Source organism: Saimiri boliviensis, chromosome 9 (assembly GCF_048565385.1).
Source record: "Saimiri boliviensis isolate mSaiBol1 chromosome 9, mSaiBol1.pri, whole genome shotgun sequence".
NCBI lineage: Eukaryota > Metazoa > Chordata > Mammalia > Primates > Cebidae > Saimiri > Saimiri boliviensis.
In genome coordinates this window covers 112062883-112080376 of record NC_133457.1, presented here as the reverse complement: position 1 = coordinate 112080376, position 17494 = coordinate 112062883, and the positions used below count along the sequence as shown (strand labels likewise).

At 50.4% G+C, this 17494-nt stretch overlaps 1 long non-coding RNA gene across 2 annotated transcripts in view; it reads left to right on the top strand.

The window, feature by feature from the left end:
- Window positions 1-15442, top strand: part of LOC141585707 (uncharacterized) — a 42962-nt gene extending 27520 nt beyond the window's left edge. For both annotated transcript variants that reach the window (XR_012519366.1, XR_012519365.1), the window contains 2 exons: window positions 1648-11286; window positions 11551-15442. This is a non-coding gene — a long non-coding RNA (uncharacterized LOC141585707). The remainder of the gene's footprint in view (window positions 1-1647; window positions 11287-11550) is intronic.
- Window positions 15443-17494: the final 2052 nt, after the last annotated feature.

The window sequence follows — 17494 nt, the reverse complement described above, 5'->3', positions numbered from 1 at the left end:
CATCAACTCTGGTCTGCTATTCTACTGGCTCAGCAAGGCCCAGTGGAAAGACGCTTTCTCCCTTGTGAGAGTTCCGGCAATATCCCGGTGACTCTCATTAAACTAGAGTGAGCCCCACTGACTGTTGGCTGCTCTGACTGGCCTGGCTTAGGTGGGATGCCAACCCTAGCGTAGCCTGTGGGAGTCATTCTCCCATGAAACTCCCGCAGAGTGTGCGGATGAGCTATCCATTCGGGTTCTTTGATTTCCAGCAACAGAAACTGGATCTGGCTCACTGAGCCCGGTGGGGTTTACTAGATGCAGAAAGGAGGCTCCGATGATCAGCTGCACCTGAGAAGATGACTTGGGGCAGGTGGGAACCAGGAGAGCTCCAGATGGCCCCGGAGCAGAGACCAACAGACAATGAAATGAGCCCAGTAAATGTTTGTTTCGTGGTTTTTTCGTCTGTCTGTTTTTGAGCCAGGGTCTCACTGTTGTCTCTCTCTGTCCCGCAGGCTGGAGTGCAGTGGTGCTATCTCAGCTCATGGCAACCTCTGCTTCCTGGGCTCAAGTCATCCTCCCAAATAGCTGGGACTACAGGCACATGCCACCATCCCTAGCTAATTTTTGTAGAGATGAGGTTTTGCCATGTTGCCCAGGCTGGTCTTGAACTGCTGGACTCAAGTGATACACCCACCTTGGCCTCCTAAAGTGCTGGGGTTACAGGCATGAGCCACCACTCTAGGCCCAGTAAAATATTTGTTGTTTGGAAGAATGCATAAATGAATAAACAAGTGAATGAATGAAAAGGATGGGGCTTCGAAACTGCTCAGACAAAAGCAGAGCCATCAATTCTTTTTTTCTCCCAAAACCTTTCTCCACTACTTGGACCCTGTTAATAACCTCCAGCCTCCTGATGCCCATCATTCCCTTTACTCTCAAGATCCCGAGGCCAGGGCATGCCTCTTTCTCACCGCCTGTGCTGACTGTCTCATTCCTCGGGTCCTCAGTGGCTCCTCTCTTGGGACCCTGGCTTCCTCTTCTCTCCTTGCCTGCTTTCTTGCACTGCCCCTCTTTGCTCGCAGCTTCAGGTGTCACCTCATTGCTGGTCCTAATCTCTCTTTTAAATTCTCTTCTGAGGTCTCCCAAAGCTAACCCAGACTCCATTTGTTATATGCTGAACCGTTTGCTGAGCACATGTGTCATTTTGTGTAATCCCCAGGACAACCCAGAAAAGATGGTAGTTATTCTGCCCATTGTACGGATGGGGAACAAGAGGTTCAGTGAGGTAAAGGGCCTGGCCCGAGGCCACTCTGCCTGCTGCTCACAGTCCTAGGATCCAAACCCCAAAGCCTGTAGTCCTGTCCCACTTTGGCACCTGCAACGAAGCTGGCTGAGACTCAGTTCTTCACCCGTTCCTTCAGAGGACCAAACCATCCTTTTAGATGCCAGAATCCAAATTTGGGCAACTTCCTGATTGCCTTTCTCTGTCCACATATCCAAGCAAATACCCAGGCCAGCTGTGTCCAGCTTCATGAGCCCCTTCTTCCTAGAAAGAACAAAATTAAACGTATTTTATGACTATGTTGGCAGAAAAACAAATATAATCCAGGCCACAGTATAGTCAATTTTAATTCTGGTTTTCTTTTTCTTTTTTTTTTTTTTAAGGTGGAATCTCCCTCTGTCACCCAGGCTGGAGTGCAGCAGTGCGATCTCGGCTCACTGCAACCTCCACTTCCGGGATTCAAGTGATTCTCCTGCCTCAGCCTTCCAAGTAGCTGGGACTACAGGCACCTGCCACCATGCCTGGCTAATTTTTGTATTTTTAGTAGAGATGGGGTTTCACCATGTTGGTCAGGCTGGCCTCAGACGCCTGACCTCAAGTGATCTGCCCACCTCGGCCTCTCAAAGTGCTGGGATTATAGGGTTGAGCCACTGTGGCTGACCTCGATTTTCAAAGAAATGAAAATATCTGTGTGGGCTGCTACACGTGCCATGAGTCCCAAGCACTGCTCCCTCTGTGCCTAATGGAGAAGTTGGCCCCGCCTTGTTCATTTCTTGACTGGCCAGTGGCAATAGCTGACCTCTTACCTGCAGCTTGTCCGGAACACACCAGCGGAGTCCTTCTGCATTTGGGGTAGGTGCCCATCAAGCATCTCTCGCTCCTCTGTTTTCTGGTGACGGTAGTCCCGTTTCCCTTGGAGAATCTTTTACTCTCAGGCTGATCCTAACTCTGGCTCCAAGGGAGGACACATGGCCAGGCCTAGTCATTCAGAGCAGGAGTCCCCAGCCCCTGGGATCTGTGGTCTGTTGGGAACTGGGCCACACAGCAGGAGGTTAATGGCCACCAGATGAGCAGCGGCGTTAGATTCTCATAGGAGCGGGGACCCTATGGTGAACTCCACATGTGAGAGCCTCGGTTGCGTTCTCCTTATTAGAATCTAACTAATGCCTGATGGTCTGAGGTTGAACAGTTCACCCCAAAACCATCCTTCCCTCCTGCCCTCTGGTCTGTGGAACAATTTTCTTCCACAAAACCAGCCCCTGGTGCCAAAAAGTTTAGGGAACCGCCATTGGAGGAAGCTAGGCGAAGGGGATTCTATATGGGATTCCTTTTTTCTTTCTTTTTTTTTTTTTTTTTTGAGACAGTTTCGCTCATGTTGCCCAGGCTGGAGAGCATGGTGCGATCTTGGCTCACTGCAACCTCCACTTCCTGGGTTTAAGCAATTCTCCTGCCTCAGCCTCCCGAGTAGCTGGGATTACAGGCAGGCACCACCACACCTGGCTAATTTTATATTTTTAGTAGAGACGGGGTTTCTCCACGTTGGTCAGGCTGGTCTCAAATTCCTGACCTCAGGTGATCTGCCCGCCTCGGCCTCCCAAAGTGCTGGGATTACAGGTGTGAGCCACCGCACCCGGCTTCTTTGTAATATATTTTTTTTTGTAGCTTCCTATAAGTCTATACTTGTTTTAAAATGGAAAGTTAAAAAATTCCAGTGAAATTTGGCCACTTCTGTAACCAGCTCAAGTCCAGCTACTCCCTGTTCAGAGGCAGAAGACACGAGAAGTGAGGTATGGTGGAAGGAAAGCAGTTTTATTGATCCAGTGCTAGCAGCTGGAAGACAGCTGGGCTTCTGCCTCCAGGAAGCCGGCTCTGTCTTCTGGGCTGAGTGAGGGGTTTAAGAAGGAAAGCTTGGTGCAGGAAGCCTGCCAGGAGGTGCGGGTCTGCGGGTCTTGTTCTGATGGTCATCTCGAGCAGTCGCCCATCCCAAGGTCTGGTTTGAGTCACCCTGGCTCCTGCCTGGTAGTGGCGGCCTAACGGTTCGTAACTGTAAGTGGGATGATTCTACAGCTCGGTCTCTCTGCCTGGTTTGTTTCGAGATTAGCCCCTGGAATTTCTCAGCAAGCACACAGTTAGCGAAGTGAGCACTGTTCCCGGGAGCGCCTGGTGGTAAAGGAAGAACAGAGCATTTCAAAGATTGCTTCAAGGCTAAAAGCAAGAAAGGAAACAGTTTCAAAAGGCATTTTGAAGCTGGGATGGTCGGTTATGGTTCCAGTCCTCAAGCATACCCTTCCCTGTCCCAGGTTTTTGTCCCCCTGTGTGACTTTACACCTCTTGGGAAAACGTCATCACCACCTTCTACGTTTTCCCGCTGAGGATGCGTAACAGTGTGGTTCAAAGCATGGGTCTTGCGTAGGCTGAACGACAGTTCCTCTTAGCCTGGGACGTCACAGGTTTCCAGGTTGTGGGACTGTTTGTTTTCAAACTGAGATGGTCCCAGACAAACTAGGGGGAGTTGGGCACCCTAGCTTTTGGTCAGTCAGGGTGGAGCTGGGTTTGTCTTTATTCTGCAGCTTAGGAACTATGTGACCCTGGGAAAAATGCTAGACCCCTCTGTTCTGCTGCACTCTCCCCTGTGAAATGGAAATAGTCCAGGACCCTCCCTCAAGAGCTGTCTGAGGATTCAGTGAAACTACACACGTGAATGGCTGACACATGGTCTGCAAACAGCACGTTAAATCCAAAGCCTTCATTGTCACTCTGCTACACGGTTGCCACTCTTCCTCCAGGGAGTGCCCCCGAGGCCCCAGGCTCTGCTGATCTCCCGGCACAGAGTGAGCTACACCTCCGTCAATACTTAATGAACATATGCCCTGAGACTGAAGACAGCATATTGATCACACAACCGGCCCCAGTGTGATAAAGCACGCACGCACGGTGCTTTGCAATATGACTCTCTCTGGCCCATAAATTTGACCTACAGCTTGCACATGAGCCGGATCAGACATCAGACATTCCATGAATGCTTGTTGGTTTGCACTCTTGGAATTTAGAACAAGGCCTGGGGCACGCGTCACTTTCGGCTGGGTGATTCTGTTCTCATCAAACACATCTGTGGTTCCCACTTTGATCTGCGTTTCTGGAATTTGGCATTTACTGCAGTCTCCAACCAACCCTGACCCTGACAAGGTGTTCTACATCTGCTCAGGACTTGAGGGGATTCACCCATTTGATGGATGTTTATGGAGCACCCACTCTGTGCAAACAAGGTCCTGGGCCCTGGAAATACGGCAGTAAGCAACATAGATCCAAGCCACAGTCTTCACGGAACCTAACAGCTTAATGATGAAAAAGGAAGGAAGGAGAGAAGGAAGAAAGGAAAGAAGGAGGAAGGGGAAGCAGAAAAAGGAATGAAGGAGAAAAAAAGGAAGAAGAAGTGCTACTGTTTGACCCCCATTGTTCATCTGAGAAAACCTAAGCCCAGAGAAGTTAAGGTCTTTGGTCAAAGTCACCCAGCTAGGAAGTCGGGGAGCTGGCCACTGAACCATCTGTCTCCAAAACCTTTGCTAGGTCTGAAGTGAATAAATGAAAAAAAATGCAAGTGGAGACCCCAAGAGAGCCCTTTTGAGCCCCCAGGGAGAGTCCAAACTTCTCTTTTCCTCCATTGTATGATTCTTGAGAGTCATTCAGAAGTGAAGATAAGAAACATGGTTCTCATTCGGCAACCCTACTCCAGAGTCACTGTGGCTCCTGAGCCAGCGCTTGCCTGGGACCCTGTGGTTGATGTCCTCACAGAGGGATTCTGCTTAAACCTCTTCTGCTCCAGACCTTCCCTCGGCTCCCACCTCACTCACAGCAAAAGCCAGAGTCCAGCCGTAGCCTCCACCCACCGGCCCCCACCTCATCTCCCCTCCCCTACTCACCCTATCCCAGCCAGAGTGGCCTCCATCAAGCTCCTCAAACACAGCAGGCATGGGCTAGCCCCAGGGCCTTGGCACCTGCTTTCCCCTCTGCCTGGAGCACTCTTCACCCAGACACCTGCACAGAGTCCTTCCTCTCCCTAAGGTCTTCACTCGTGTGCCACATCCTCTGTGAAGCACACCATTGGAAACAGATACTCAGTGCCACAAAGAAAAATTAGTGCTGAGACAAAGGATCTCTCAGCAAAGCAATTTTTACTTTCTGGACTGCAGGAAGGGTACTCTCAATAGCCATCTTGCCCCAAGAGTACAACGAACAAAGGAAAAACAGATATATTTATCCCTTATGCATTTGGGGTTGTCCTTGCTGCTATGCCTGATCTCCGTTGGTTGGAGCCAGACCTTGGAATCTAAACTGAAACCCGACTGGCTAACAACTTTTTTAAACAGGTAAGGGGCATTGCTGTTAGCTGGGACATGCCTGTGAGCATGCCCAGCACAGATATCTTGGTTAAATTATAAGGACATAGAATATACTATGTGCCTGTAAGCATGGCATGTCTAACAGCTACATAGGATAGGGCTTAACAAAGAGTAATTAGCACACTTATGATTTATTCTTTAACAAGAAAGGAAACTTTGAAGAGGAACGTTTACTTCCCACACCCATCCCGACCACCTGGCTTCTAAGCAGAGCCTTGCGTGCCTTCCCTTCTTCATTTCCTCATAGCTCTTTCATTATTTGGCATCTTTTTTGCCGTCTTTATCCCGCTGGCAGGTTTTGTATGCTTCTCCCACCACCTGGATGTAACTCCATGAAATGAGGTTTTTGTCCGTCTTGTTTGTTGCCATATCCCTGGTGCCTTGAATGTGAACGAAACACAGAAGGTGTTTACCAAGGGTCTGTGGATTGAAGGGATGTGAAGGGATACATGGTAGCCGAGGACAGTGACATGCACCTGGGTTGGGGAGTCATGTTTGAGTCAAGGCAAGAAAGATAAAACTGAGCTGCCAGGAAACGATGTGGCAAACAGCACGTGCAAAGGGCCTGGGGCAGGAGTGATCAAGGCAAGGTGAAGGAACAGCAAGGAGGCCTGTGCGGCTGCAATGGAGGGAGCCAGGGGAAAGGCTGGGAGGTCGGCAGAAGCCAGGCCATGCAGGGCCCTGAAGGCCACGATGAAGAGTTTAGATTTTATTCTAACAGCAATGGTTTCAGCACAGGAGGGTGACATGATTTGATTTGCATTTTAAAAGCTCAATCTGGCTGGGCTCATACCTATAATCCCAGCACTTTGGGAGGCTGAGGTGGGAGGATCACTTGAGGTCAGGAGTTTGAGACCAGCCTGGCCAACATGGCGAAACCCCATCTCTACTAAAAATACAAACATAGCCAGGTGTGGTGGCAGGATCTGTCGTCTCAGCTCCTTGGAGGGGCTGAGGCAGGAGAATTGCATGAATCTGGGAAGCGGAGGTTGCAAGGAACCGAGATTACATGATGGATGATGGGGCTCAGCTCAGGGAGCCAGTGGCAGTAGAGAAACGTGGGCAGACTCAGGACACACTTCGGAGATAGACTTGGCATTGGAGCTGCTGTGGGGAGTCCATGTTGAAATTTGAGAACAGTGAGTATGGCTTTGCCTGGTAAGGCTCTTGATCCCAGGGACCTCGTGGGAGGCAGAGGGGGCAAAATGCAATCCTGATAGTGCCCCCCAAAGCAGCACTTCCTTCAGGAGGCTCCAGGGTGTCCCTCCCACCTTCCCTACTGGGCTTCCTGTCTCTCAGATCGTTTTTCATTTCGAGTTTGCACAAAGCTCATTTTTGCTAATTGATATAAATGACTTGCTTTTCGCTCTCGCACATCAGCGCTGCGCACTTTCGTATTAATTGGGTTGGAGAAGGAAAATTAAGCACTCCAATTTGCCATCTTTCAAGATGACAAAATAGGTAGGGAGAAAATCATTCAGTTGAGGGAGACCTGTGAGTGCTGAAACCTTCTTTGAGGAGGGGGCAGAGGCTGCGCAGGGCACGGGAACAGACTCTTGTGGGGCGCGGCCCCGGGCGGAGGAAGGAGGTGATGAGGTCGGAGTCTGCCAGCATCCCCAGCAGCCCTGCATAGGCCTCATGTGTTTACAAAGGACACAGTGCTTTTCAAGGGCAGGGTCTCATTTAGCTACATGGCTGCCCTGAAGAGTGTCATTACCTCACCTCCTGTGTCAGACAAGGGTCTGGTGGTTGTTAGTGGCAGAAACAATCAGCAGACTTAGGCAAAAACAGAATGGATGGGCACATAGAACTGAAAGTCTTGGCCGGGCCTGGTGGCTCATGCCCGTAATCCCAGCACTTTGGGAGGCTGAGGCAGACGAATCACAAGGTCGGGAGTTCGAGACCAGCCTGGCCAACATGGGGAAAGCCTGTCTCTACTAAAAATACAAAATTAGCCAGGTGTGATGGTGGGAGTCTGTAATCCCAGCTACTCAGGAGGCTGAGGCAGGAGAATTGCTTGAATCCGGGAGGTGGAGATTGCAGTGAGCCAAGATTGCACCACCGCACTCCACCCTGGATGATAGAGCAAGACTGTTTCAAAAAAAAAAAAAAAAAAAAAAAAAAGTCAGGAATAACTCCCAGCTCTGTTAGTCAAGATTCCTCTGGTTGCAAGGGACAGAAGCTCAGTTCAAACAGAAATAAGTGAAACAGGAAAGCCTCCTAGCTCATGTAATGAAGTCAGGCATATTGGGCTTCTGACCCAGCTGGATGCAGGGCTCTAACAATCTGGCCGTGGCATAGCTGGTCTCCATCTCTGGGCTCTGCCGTCCTCTGTGTTGGCTTCACTCCCAAGTAGGTTGTCTCTACGCGGGACCATGATGACGCCCAGCAGCTTCTGGCTTCCATTCCCCAGTGCAGCAGCCCCAGGGCACAGAGTGTCTCTTTCCCAAAAGACCCAGCAGAAGCCACAGGGCAGGCTCCCATTGGCCCATTGTGGTCACATGTCTGTGACAGGCCACAGAATGGCCTCCACGAAAGATGTCTACATCAAATACCTGGAACAGCGGTGCTCACTTATTTGGAAAAGAGGTCTTTGTGGATGTGTCTAAGGTAAGGATCTTGAGATGAAGAAATGATTCTGGATTATTTTGAGGTGGCCCTAAATACTGTCACGAGTCCTTATTAGAGGGAAGAGCAGACAGAGGAGGAGGCAATGCAGCCATGCTGGCAGAGACTGGAGCCATGTGGCCATAAGCCAAGGAATGCCTGTAGCCACCTGAAGCTGGAAAAGGGAAAGAATGAATTCTCCCCCCACTCCCTGAGCCTCCAGAGGGAGCTGCAGCCACCCTGACTTCAGGCTTCCAGCCTTGAGGGCTGTGAGATGTGAATGCCTTTGTTGTGAGCCGCCCTGTTTGTGGCGACTTGTTGCAGTGGCCACAGGAAACAGTGTCCTCCCACTTCCAATCAGATTCCAGGAGGATGGAGCGCTCTGTGTGGTCGCCCTGGGGTCACACATGCCCCCAGCCTGGTGCTGGGTCAGCCCCACCTGGTTCACACCATGGCTCAGCCCGAGCGGGACCAAGTCCATAAGGGAAAGTCAAAGACGGGGGGACAGACACATGCAGACAGAAATCATGGATGCCACTGCAGCTTCTTCTTCTAGAGCAGGAAACTGAGTCTGAGAGGCGGGAGGCACCTCACTAGGGTCACGGAGCTCGAACTGGCCAGGAAAAGCTTCCAGCCCAGGGCTTCACACGCAGCTCCAGGGCAGGGGTGTCTCTAATCATCCTCCTGTAACACCCTGAGAAGTTCCCTGGAGGCACTGGGTCATGGGTGAGGCCTCTCTTGGGGCCATACCCCTTGTCTTATACATATAAGACCAGCCTCATATGTGTTCCCCAAAGCAGTCTGTGCAATAAGGAGCAGCCCAGGAGGCCCTTCTCTCCACACCCCTCATTCTCCAAGGGCGGCTGACCCCTGTTAGTGCTCCATCCCCGGTTTGGAAAACACCAGCGTGCAGTGCGGAATGCAACTCCCTGAGCAGGCTGCTCTCCTCCTTCCCGACTGAGAAGACTGCATGGCATGGGGAGTGGGTGAGGGGAGGAGGAGAAGAGGGGGAGACATGGGAATTAGGCTGCCGGGAGGGCTTGGCTTCCCTCTGTTCTCTGCCAGAGCCCCGAGATTCCCCTGTGTCATGCTGGGGTGCAAATTCACTCGTCTCCACCAATGTGCCTTTGTGTCTGCCCAGGCACCTACCCACGGAGACACTGGTAGACACACATGTGAGCACAAACCCACATGTGTGTGCAAAGCTGGCCTACGACACACGCCTGTGCCTGCACACATATACACTCCACCACGTATGCACACACCTGGAATCTTTCCCACCATCTCACACACGGGTGCATACGCCTGAAACAGCGGAATGCAAACGCCCCAGTGTCTACACATATCCCACAGACACGGGTCACATCACTGATTCTGAGACCAGACAGCCTGGGTCCAACTCCCAGCTCCACCACTTCTGGACCTGTGATTTGGGTCACGTGGTTTAACCCTTTCAAGCCTCGGTTTCCTCAAAGCTAAGAAACGATCTCAGATAAAGTTGTCATGGGGGTTGCGTGAGTCAATGCACAGAAATGCTTAGAAGAATGGCTGGTCAGTAACAGGCTTGACATAAACATGAGCCCTAACCACACTCTTCCAGTGCACGTCCATGCGCTCCCACATATGCACACATGTGCACTCACATGCATGCACCTCCGTGGATGCCTGGCCCATGTACCACACACGGAGATGCACATTCACATGTGTGCAAACAGGCAAAGTCCCCAGAGATCATGCTGTGCTGCGCCACGCCTGTGCATAGCACTCATACATCAGCGTCCCCAACCACAGAACATATATGCAGCTGTGCACACACAAATGAGCGCCCATATGTATATGTCTCCCACCCCCCCAACACATCCCTCCTCTTAGCGGGGCCAGCTGCTCTATCCCCACTGTCTTGGCCCCAACACGGTGTCCTGCAGACCTGGGCCTCCTCAGGAGCCCCAGGCAGAGGGAGGTGGCTGCCCCTGGTTGAGCTCCTTGGAACTTTCTTGGATTCTCTTTGTGGACTCAGAGACTCAGGGAACATTTGTACTGGAAGGGCCCTAACCTGATCAGGTCTCAAGTTGTAAAGATGGGAAGACTGAGGTTCAGGGAGGGGCACCCCCTTGTCCATGGTCACCCATGGCGCCAGTGCCCAGAACCCATCTGGCAGTCACTGATCAGGTCCATGGCAGGGTGAGGGGCCTGGGCATTATGCTGAGATGGCTACACCAGAGGGCCAGGGTGAGAGCCCCAGGGAGGCCTCAGACCTAGACCCAGGAGCCCGGATGAGAACAGGGCGTCTCCAGGGCCAGGGTAGGGTGAAGGCATTTGTCTGTATTCAACAGACGCTCACGGGAGGTACAAAGTAATTCAATGGGGAAAAGAAAGTCTTTTCAACAAACGGTTTGGAAGTAAATGAATATTCAAAAAGGGTAAAAAAATGAACTTCTACCTCTAACTCATGCCATACTAAAATTACTTTAAATAGATCACAGACTTAAACATAGAAACTGAAACTCTAAAGGTTCTAGAAGGGAACACAGGCGAGAATCTTTGAGATTGGGAACACACGCATTCCTTACATCGGACGTAAATAGCAGCAGCCATCAAAAAAGATGAATTGGGCTGCATCAAAATTAAAAACTTCTGCTTTTACTTTTATTTCTTTAAACATGTGTTTGACAGAAGGCTTGCAGTGCAGAGGCTGGCAGAGCTGAGCTGCTCTTCCCGAGGTCTCGCTTGTGCCAGGCGGTCGATCCTCTCCTGCAAATCCAGCACTTGCTGGGTTCTGTATCATCTTCCCTGGCGTCTTCAGGCCGGGGTTGTATCGGCTTTCCTTCCCTCTGATGCTAGTCCTGGGGGTCGTCACCATCTCTTTTAGGGTCCCTTAACCTGCTGTCTCCTTGTAAACACTCCATCTGTTATACACTCCTCAGTTTCCCTCTGGAGATCTGCCATCTGCTTCCTGCTGGGAACAGGCCTGTTGCAGTAGCAGATATGATGGTTTGTCTGGAGGCTCAGACACAGGTATGTCAGCAGAATAAAGTTCAACTTCCTACCCTGTGGGGGCAGAGCAAGGGTTAAGGGGAAAGGGTTACCCTCAGAAGCACTGGCTTTCAGACCTGGGGCGGGCCGGCCTTCCTTCCTTCCTTCCTTCCTTCCTTCCTCCCTTCCTTCCTTCCTTCCCTCCCTCCTTCCTCCTCCTTCCTTCCTGTCTTTTTTCCTGTCTCCCTTCCTCCCTCCCTCCTTCTTTCACTTTCTTCCCTTCCTCTATTTCTTTCTTTCTTCTAGGGTTTTGCTCTGTCACCCAGGCTGAAGTGCAGTGGCAAGATCATAGCTCACTACAACCTTGAACTCCTGGGCTCAAGTGACCCTCCCACCTCAGCCTCCTGAGTAGCTGGAACTATAGGTACGTGACACCATGTCTGGCTAATTTATTTGTAATTTTTTTTGTAGAGACAGGGTCTTAACTATGTTGTCCAGGCTGGTTTTGAACTTCTGGGCTCAAGCGATCCTCCCACCTTGGCCTCCCAAAGTGCTGGGATTCCAGGCGTGAGCCACCACGCCCAGCCCTCCTCTGCCTTTTCGTTCTATCCAGGCCCTCGAGGGATTGGAGGATGACTACCAGTACTGTGGAGGTCCATCCGCTTTTCTCAGTGTGCAGATTCAAATGCTCATTTCTCGAGAAGCATCCTCACAGACACACCCAGAAGTCGTGTGGGACATTTGGCATTCTTTGGCCCCGTCAAGTTGACACATAAAATTAACCATCACAGTCAGTGTCACTCAAGCTTGCAACCCAGCTTAGTCACATTAAATAAAACAAAACAGTCAATGGCAAGGAACAGATGTTTAATACTGATTCCTTCCCTTTTCCTGTCTTCTGCCTGGAGCCTTAGTTGCATCACCGGCCAAATGGGGCACTAGTCTTTGCCCGACAGTAGCTAGAGGTTACTTGTAACTTACAAGTGGTGGGAGACCCAATTTAAACTTGCTGAACGGGAACTTATTGGCTCATAGAAAGCTCAGCTCAATCCTGATGCTGACATTAATTTCTGGACTCTCATATTATCTCCATAGTGGTTTCACTCTAAGGCAGATTTTCCCTTGGGGGCAACAGGGACAATCCCTCAGCAACTCTGGATGAATATCCCAACTTAGCCACCCCAGCAGACGGCAGGCACCTCTTTCCCCACAGAGATGAATAATCCTTGGTCCAGCTGCTTTTGGAGTGACTTGGTTCACAGGCACAACCCTGAGAGCCAATCACCACAGCCAGGAAAATGGGATGCTCTGATTGGTCAGATCTTGATCCCATGATAACCTGGTCCCACCACTGACCTGCTCCACTCCCAGGAGTCACCACTGACAACAAGTAGGTTGCTTAGCAACCAGCTCCTGTCTCTTTTCTGTCATCCGGGACTGGGAACGCCCTGCCAAGGTTCCAGAGACTGAATTTTAGGGCTCATTATCTGGTGTTTAGCCATAGCAGCTCCCTGAAGGAGAAGATGGCAGAGTGATTAAAACAGAGACTGTGAAGTTCAACAAACAGTGGTTCAAATTCTGGCTGTTTCACTTATTCACTGGGTTGAATTTCTTAACTCTGTGACTCAGTTTCCTTGTCTATGAAATGGGGTTAGTAATACCATGCACTGCATGGAGTTGTAAAGATTAAATAACATGCTTTAAACAGACGACTTAGGGCCAGGCATGGTGGCTCATGCCTGTAATCCCAGCAGTTTGGGAGGCTGAGGCGGGCAGATCACCTGAGGTCAGGAGTTTGAGGTTAGGTCAGCCTGGCCAACATGATGAAACCCCATCTCTACTAAACATACAAAATTTAGCTGGGTGGGATGGCTCATGCCTGTAATCCCAGCTATTCGGGAGGCTGAGGCAAGAGAATCACTTGAACCTGGGAGGCAGAGGTTGCAAGGAAACGAGACTGCACCACGCCACTGCACTCCAGCCTGGGTGACAAAGCAAGTGAGACTCTGTCTTTAAAAAGGAAGAAAAGATGGCTTAGAACACACCTCACTCTCTGGGAGAGCCATGTGACCTCACTAAAAGTGAGCTAAAAATTAGGAACTGGCGGGAGGAGGCGGCAGTCACACCAACCAGCCAGAGCCGCCTCACCATCTCCACTCTACCCCTCCATCTCCCAGGGAGCAGCCTGCAGCCAGAGGACATTTCATTATTTTTACGTTATTTCTACACTAAAAGTCCTTTGGTGTCTTGGTTAAGTACAGTGCTTGGCACATAGGAGGTGCAAATATTTGTTGAATGCATGAATCCAGGGCAGTTCAAGCAGAATCAATCCTTTGCCCACTCTTCTCAAACCAGGATGAGGCAGTTGGTGATGAGAACTTGTCTGCTCTGGGTCTACAGATTCTGCCTCAGAAGCAAAAGGAGCAAAGCCTGGCAGCCTACCCGACCTGCCAGACTCTTCTCTGTGAATGCAGGGAAGCTGCCACCTGGTGCATAATTCACCTGCTGTAGTCAGCAGCCCTGAATGCTGTGTTGGCAAAAAGCAAGCAGCCTGCAGAATGGTGTCTTTTTAAATTTTTTTTTGAGACAGAGTCTTGCTCTGTTGCCAGGCTGGAGTGCAGTGGCGCAATCTTGGCTCACTGCAATCTCCACCTTCCGGGTTCAGGCGATACTCCTGCCTCAGCCTCCTGAGTAGCTGGGACTATAGCACGTGCCACCACGCCCAACTACTTTGTGTGTTTTTAATAGAGACAGGGTTTCACCATGTTGGCTAGGATGGTCTCGAACTCCTGACATTGTGATTCACCCACCTCCGCCTCCCAAAGTGCCGGGATTACAAGCGTGAGCCACCACACCCGGCTGGAATGGTGTCTTCTTTTTACCAGCCACAAAACCACCGTCTTGAGTGCTGATGTTTCCATGGCACTAATTTCAGAGGCAATTCATTGGTGGGAACTCGTGTCTGTAGCTCCCTTACACATCTACTTGTTGGGTGCATTCAGCCCTGTCCAAATAAGCTGTTGAAGATTTACATCAACTCAGTATTAAAGTACAATTTCAACAATTCTTTTAAATGACAGCAGCATCTATGCATCAGCGGCATTACATGCTAAGCCTTCCCTTGGGGAAAGTAATCTGCTTCATTAAAACAGTCATAATAAAGAGGTTCTATAAATCAGCCTCTTTTACACAAAAACAGGATCTATAGTCCTTTGGCAGCTCAGCCCTAATACAGCTTAGATGGGAGGTAAGAACCTGAAAGATATTGCCGTGAAGGGCAAAAGAAGCCAGTTCTAAATATTTTAAGCGAGGCCCGGCCAACCGACCAAAACTTGTTTTCTCCAGATTAACCCGGGGACGTGGAGAAAAACAGATCCAATTTCCTTCCATGACTAAACCTTCCCACGTGCTCTGGGTGGGGGGTAAGGTCACCCTGACACCTCTTTCTGTGCCTCCGATGGGCTGGAAGATCCCCTGCTGTCCTTGACCAAAAAAACTTAAATTCCTGAGCCAAAACCACCCAGCTTGCCGGGAACTCACCGTTTCTCAAGTGTCTTCCATTTGTACGCTCCCTAACGAGTGCTGTTCAGCCCGTCTCAGAGCACCTCCTGTACGACTACGGAATATTTCCCTCGAAATGGACTCACTCTTGTAAGTTCAACCTCAGCCCGTGCAATTATGGCTGAGTCATCATGGATCTCAGATCCTTGTTTTCTAGTTTTTTTATAAGGTTGGCTCAAAAGTAATTGCGTTTTTTTGTCATGACTTTCAGTGGCAAAAACCATAATTACTTTTGCACCAACCTAATACTATGTATTGAAATGAATACATAGTGTAAAAGAAGGCCTTTATCACATGGCATGTCACATGATGATGTAAAGGATGACTTGTGGCCACTCATTTTCGGAAATGGTGAATTCACCCAGCATTATAAAGGCCCGGGTCCAAACAATCGTTTTTTGAGGGCTTGGCATTTCCCAGACACTTTGAAGGCGAAGACCTAATTCGCCGGTTTAGAGACTTCTACTCAAGAGAAGTCTGGGTAGCGGATGCCCACAGTACCCCCGCCTCCAGACCTCATCCTGGGACACCCTGACTCAGGTGACACAGGGGCACAGGGTGTGACAGATGACTAGCATGGCTGTTTTTAAATTACAGATATAGCTAGAGTATGTGAGGTCAGGAACTCTTTGGGAAAGTAGAGGAAGTAGAGGGAGGGAGGGTGGGACGGTGAGAAGGATGAAGCTGGGGTCAGTCAATCCAGCCTCTCAGACTTCAGTCGGCGTCTCACTATTGCCGTCTCTTGCCTCGGCTCTCGTCCAAGTCTCCTGGTTGATTTCCTGGCTCCACCCCCGGCCAGCACCTTGTGTTCTCCATTCAGAGCCAGGGTGGGCCTTCCATCCTATTAGATCAGCTCATCAGATTTCATCACTGAGTCCTCTAGGTTCCCAGCCTCTCATGCAGAATAAAAGCCAAAGTCTTCCCCATGCCCTGCAAGGCCCGCCATGGCCTGACCCCTCATCCGCCCTTCACACCCCAGCCCCTGCCATTCCCCACCTCACTCCTCTGCTCCAGTCACATGGGCCTCCGTGCTGCTCCCCCAGCCCCTTGGGAACCCTCCTGCCTCAGGGCCTTTGCACTTGCAGGTCCCTCTGCCAAGGCTGCTCTTCCCCAGATATCTCCCTGGCTCGTCCTCACAGATGTCACCTCCTCTGAGAGGTGATACCTCTCTGGTATTACCCTCTAGAGGGCACCCTGTTGCTCCCTGCCGTGGCCCCCAAACCTGTGTGTGTGTGTGTGTGTGTGTGTGTGTGTGTGTGCACGTGCACACACACGTGCTTGTGTATTCTTAGAGTACACACGTCACGTTGAATAGGATACTGGCCTGGGGTGATGAGTGTGAAAACTGGGTAGGAAATGAAGAGCTACTTTTGCTTTGTCTTCTTTGAACTTTTAAAATTACAATTTATGATTTATGTAATAAAGATCACTTGAGGGGTGGCAGAAAGAAAAAAAGCACTTGGAAATCCCAGGCCAAGGTGTGCCCTCGGGAATTCCTTGGTCCACATTCCTAACCTTATGGAAATTGGATCCAAGAGGGAACACGTCTGTCTTGTGAGGTTGGAAAACTGTCCAGAAGCAGAGTCAAGTGGGAAACTGAGCTGGGGTCTCACAGATTCTTTGTTCTATTCTCCTGAGGGACTCCCGCTTCCCGTGGGGGCTCTGGGAGTTGCAGACACACCCTTGCCCATGGCTGAGTTATTGACACCCCCAGGAATGGGCTCACAGTGCAGCCCTGAGCTTCAGCAATCACTCTTGTTCTCAGATGTCACAGAGATGTTGCAAAATCACGAGACTGTAGGCAGATGGCTGTTTTTTTGGGGGACCTGAGCTAGACAATTTGCTCTCCAACCCAGAGACCACACTCATCAGGGTGCCCCAGTGCCTGGCTGAGCCCTGGCACCCACAGAGGCTCATCAAAGGTCGTCTGAATTGAATTAAACCAGTAACACCCTGGCAGGACCCACACTTGACACAGCTGCCTCGACCAAAGGAAACCACACAAGCAAGCTCTCAGCTTCTGGACTTTTCTTTCTTAGCCTCCTGGTGACAAAAGCCTAAAGGTCTTTGAACATCACTCAAACAGGTTTTCCTAATCAATTTGAAAATTTGATGACAATTTTGGCCACTTTCTGTCCAGTAAGTTCATACAACCAGGTCCTCTGAGCTTTTGATACTTCCAAGAGGCAGCTCAGGGAGGAGTGACCACTTCATGTAGGGAAGGGAAAACCCATTCTCAGAAAACCCTTCAGACCTCAGCTCCACAAACAGGAAAAGAATGAGCCCCTCATCTTGTGTGTTCAGCTTCATCCTCCCAACCAGACCCTAATGAGGATGGACGGCTGTTGTCTGCCCTGGGACTGGATGGAATCCTGGGAGTATCTCAGTGGAGGTCTCTGGCCCTGAAGACTGTCAGAACTGCCGCATGGATGAGCAGAAAATAGCAAATGATAAATTTTTCAGGAGCCTTCCTGCTGGCTGGCTGTAGCCAGCTATGAGATAATGTGTTGGACTTTTATGGGATAAGCCTTGTTGACCTGGATCTCTTTAAAGGTTCAGAAAACTCATTCTCCCTCCCCATCTCCCACCTCCTGGAAGGAGCTTTGCCAACTTCCAAGGCCAGTTTAACCATCGGGCAGGAGGCCTGGCTCATTCGTAGAAAGAAGGACTTTCAGGCACAAATGTGAGA